Source organism: Rattus norvegicus, chromosome 4 (genome assembly GCF_036323735.1).
Source record: "Rattus norvegicus strain BN/NHsdMcwi chromosome 4, GRCr8, whole genome shotgun sequence".
Lineage (NCBI taxonomy): Eukaryota > Metazoa > Chordata > Mammalia > Rodentia > Muridae > Rattus > Rattus norvegicus.
This window is the reverse complement of record NC_086022.1, coordinates 4045157-4050160: the sequence shown is the minus strand read 5'-3', so window position 1 is coordinate 4050160 and position 5004 is coordinate 4045157. Positions and strand designations below refer to the sequence as shown.

At 35.9% G+C, this 5004-nt stretch overlaps 1 pseudogene; it reads left to right on the top strand.

Annotated features, from left to right (window-relative positions):
- Positions 1-676: 676 nt before the first annotated feature.
- Atp5pf-ps2 (ATP synthase peripheral stalk subunit F6, pseudogene 2) lies at positions 677-3842 on the top strand (annotated as a pseudogene).
- The last annotated feature ends 1162 nt before the right edge of the window (positions 3843-5004 follow it).

The following is a 5004-nucleotide window of genomic DNA, read 5'->3' as shown; positions in this document are numbered from 1 at the left end:
ATGGAAACCCTCTTTAACTCATTTGCACGTTCCCTTCAGTTTTTGGAAATCAACTGAAACTGAGACTGCATCTTTACCAATGATACTCCCTGGAATCTCACAGTGCCAAGTCTCAGCTACTCTCCATTTTCTCTTTATAGCCACCACCACCAGGATGAATCTTATACATTACCAACTCCACTGTCATCATGAGGTAAAAGCTTGGCTGTCTCTGGAGCATAGCTTCATTGTGATCTCAGAAAATACTTTCCAGATTTTCTCACAGGGATGATGATGTCTTCCTAATCACAGTTAATTTCTTAGTTCAAGCTGACATCAATTGTCACAGGAATCCCTTATATTGTTGACTCTAAATCCAGATCCACATGGCTGAATCTATAGAATTATGATGCTTTCTGCAACTAGAACATGACCCTCTTTTCTTACTGCATTATTAGCAGCTTTATGTTTTTCATTTACTTCACTTCCTAAAATTTGCTATCCTAGAACTTGCTCTATAATTAACCTTGATCGCAGAGATCTGCATGTCTCTCTCTCCTGAATGCTGGGATGAAAACATGTACCACAGGCCAGAATTGCAGTGTTTATCTACTTGGAACATGGTGTAAAGAAGGTAGGCCTAGGAATCACGAGATCTGCTTGCCTCAGTCTCCTGGTATTAAAGGTGTGTTCCATCATGCGTGGAACAAAGTTTAGCTGGGTGAGGTCTGGCCCAAAAATTATCACTCTCTTAATACATTTATCTTATTGAATAGGAGTCAAGTCAATTTCACTTGAACCAAACATATTATATGTTTTTTTTTTCCTTTTTCAAATTGCTATTTTTCACTAAAATGCTCTTCATGGGACGAAACCAGAGGCTGATACACCTGAGAGCAGAGGGAAGACAAACTCTTCTTCTCTGAGAGACTCCCCTACAGTCCTCAAGACACACAAATCAAGGAGAAGTCTGGGACAGGACTCTTCTTGTTTTTGCCTGCATCCAGAACTGAGTGGTCACACAGCTCTCAGAACACAGATCTGGCTATTAATAAACAGGTCTACAGGAGTGCTGATACGCAGGCTTACAAAAAGATCAAGACACTAACAGAGAGAACAACACAAGCTAACACCAGAGACAACCTGGTGGTGAAAGGCAAGTGTAGGAAGCTAAGAAAAGAAACCAAGACTATTTCATACCACTAGAGCTCAGTTCTCCCTCCAAAGCAAATACTGAATATCCAAAAACACTGGAAAAACATGGTTAAGATTTAACATCACACCTCATAATGATGATAGAGGACTTTAAGAAGGACATAAAAAACTCCCTTAAAGAAATAAAGGAAAACAGAGGTAAACACTTAGATGCCCTTAAAGAAGAAACACAAACATCCCTTAAAGAATTACAGGAAAACACAACCAAACAGGTAAAGGAATTTAACAAAACAACCCAAAATTTAAAAATAGATATATAAACGATAAACAAATACAAAGGAAGAGAACCCTGGAGACAGAAATCCTAAGAAAGAGATAAGGAGTCATAGATGCAAGAATCACACATAATATAAGAGATAGAAGAGAGATTCTGAGGGCAGAAGATACCATAGAAAACATGGACACAACTGCCAAAAAAAAAAAAAAACAGTAAAATGCAAAAAGCTCCTAACTAAAATCATCCAGAAAATCAAGGACACAATGAGAAGATCAAACAAGAATAAGAAGTATAAAAGAGAGTCAAGACTACCAAATTAAAAGGATGCTAAATATCTTCAACAAAATTATAGATGGAAAATTCCCTAACTTAAAGAAAGAGATAGCCCACAAACATAAAAGAAGCCTACAGAACTCCAAATAGATTGGACCATAAAAGAAATTCCTCCTGTCACATAATAGTCCAAACACCAAATGCACAAAACAAAGAATATTAAAAGCAGTAAAGGAAAAAGGTTAAGTAACATATATAGGCAGACTTATCATAATTAACCAGACTTCTCACCAGAGACTGATCCTGGGCAGAAGTCATATAGACGCTAAGAGAACTCAAATACCAGCCCAGGCTACAGTATCCAGCAAACCCCTCAATCAACATTCATGGAGAAACCAAGATATTCCATAAAAAAACAAGGTTACACAATAACTTTCCAGAAATTCAGCCCTACAAAAAATAATAGAGAGAAAGCTCTAACCGAAGGAGAGAAATTTCAACCGGAGAAAAGAAAGAAATTTATTTTCTTGCATCAAGCCTAAAGGAAGTGAGACACAAACATAGTTACACCTCAAACAACAAAAATAACAGGAAACAACAATTATTTTTCCTTACTAGCTCTTAACATCAAAGGACTCAATTTCCCAATAGAGAGAAATAGACTAATAGACTGGATACTTAAAGAGGACCCAGCGTTTTGCTGCATAAGGAAAACACACCTCAGTGACAAAGACAGCCACTACCCCAGAGTAAAAGACTAGAGAACAATTTTCTCAGCAAATTGTCCTAAGAAACAAGTTGGGGTAGCCATTCTCATATCAAACAAAATTGACTTTCCATTAAAAGTTTTCAAAAAGAAGAGGAAGAATTTCATATTCATCAAAGGAAAAATTTACTGAGAAGTACTCTCAAATCTGAGTCCCTCTGTTCCAAATGCAAGGACACCTACATTCATAAAATGAACCTTACTAAAGCACAAAGCACACATTGCACACCACACAATAATAGTAGGAGATTTCAATACCATTCCTCTCATCAATGGACAGATCATGGAAGCAAAAAGTAAAGAGAGACATAGAGAAACTAACAAATTTTCCGCCAAATGGATTTAACAGATATTTTTAGCACACTTCGTCCTAAAACAAAAGAATATAGCTTCTTCTCAGCACCTCATGGTACCTTCTCCATAATTGACCATAAAATCAGTCACAAAACAGGCATAAACAAACACAAAAAGATGTAAATGATCCCATGTATCATATCATCTTACTACAGACAAAGGCTGTCTCTTCAATAACAACAAAAAACACAGAAAGCCCATATACACATGGAAGTTGAACAATGTTCTACTCAATGATAGCTTTGTCAAGGAAGAAATAAAAAAAGAGAAATGAAATTAAGAACTTTTTAGAATATAATGAAAATGTAGGTACAAGATTCCCAAAATTATGGGATACAATGAAAGTAATGCTAAGAGGAAAACTAATAACTCTGAGTGCTTCCAAAAAGAAACTAGAGGGAGCATACATTAACAACTTGACAGCACCCATAAAAGCTCTAGAAAAAAAAAGAATCAAATACACTGATTTAGGAAATAATTAAACTCAGGGCTGAAATCAACCAAGTGAAAACAAAAAAGAACTAAACAAATTAACAACAAAACTAGGAGCTGGTTGTTTGAGAAAATCAACATGACAGATTAACCCTTAACCAGACTAACCAGAGGGCACAGAGAATGTATTCAAATTAACAAAATGAAAGGGAGGAGTTGAACAGTAGTGGCGTTGGTGACTCTAACAACTTGGGACTCAGTGCAAGTACCACCGACTAAACCAAGATCGTTTCGAGGATCTTCAGGCTCTCCTCTGTCCTTTGTACAGTAGTCTCTGTGCAATTGAGGAGGAACATTGGTGTTACAGCTGTGGTGTTTAATAAGGAACTTGTTCCTGTACAGAAACTTCATGGACAAGATTAAAGAGGTCAAAACAAAGCAACAGACATCTGGAGGACCTGTTGATACTGGCCCAGAGTATCACCAATATCTGGACAGAGAGCTTTTTAACCTTAAAGAAATGTTGGTAAAGGAGAGATGGATAAGTTTCCTACCTTCATCTTTGAGGATCCCAAATTTGAAGTCATTGACAAACCCCAGTCTTGAGGAACATATACCATGTGGCAATTTCTAATAAATTAGTAGTAAAACTAAACTAAAATATTCAAATAAACATTCACTTTACAGTTAAGAAATGAAAAGGGAGACATAACAGCAGAATCTGAGAAAATTTACAAAATCATCAGATCCTACTAAAAAAGCCAATAATCAACAAAACTGAACAATCTGGATCAAGTGGAAAATATTCTAGACAGATACCTGATATCAAATTAAATCAGGATCAAATAAACCATCTAAACATTCCCATAACGTCTAAAGAAATAAAAGAAGTTACTAAAAGTCTCTCAACTGAAAAATACCCAGGATAAAATGGGTTCAGTGCAGCATTCTATCATAACTCCATCGAAGACCGTATACCAATACCGTCCAAACTATACCACAGAATAGAAGAAATAGAAGAAACACTACACAATTTATTTTCTGAAGCCACAATTATGCTTATAACTAAAACACCCAAAGACCCAACAAAGAGCAAGAATTGCAAACCAGTTTCCGTTATGAATATCGATGCAAAAATACTCAATAAAATTCTTGCAAACCAAACCCAAAAACAATTCAAAACAATCATCCATCATAATCAAGCTGGCTTCATCCCAGGGATGCAGGGATGGTTTAATATACAGAAATCCATAAACATAATCCACTATGTAAATGAAATCAAAGGAAAAAAGAAAGATAATTATTTCATTGATTCTGAGAAAGCATTTGACAAAATTCAACACCACTCCATGATAAAAGTCCTGGAAAGATTAGGAATTCAACATCCAAATCAAAACATAATAAAAGAAATATACAGCAAAACAGTAGCTAATATCAAGGTAAATGGAGAGAAACTTGAAGCAATACCACTATAATCAGGGAATAGACAAGACTGCACACTCTCTCCCTACTTATTCAATATAGTACTCAAAGTCCAGTCAGAGCAATCAGACAGCAAATTGAGGTCAAACTGACACAAATTGGAAAGGAGGAAGTCAATATATAACCATTAGGAGATGATATGATAGTATATTTAATTGACCCAATGATTCTGAAAAGAGAATTATACGAATTCTAGGTTTAGAAATATAAAATTAAAAGAATAAACCCCAAAAAACCACAGACCTAGGGCTAATCCCTGCAGCCCGGACTAGCAGGCCATAAAGAT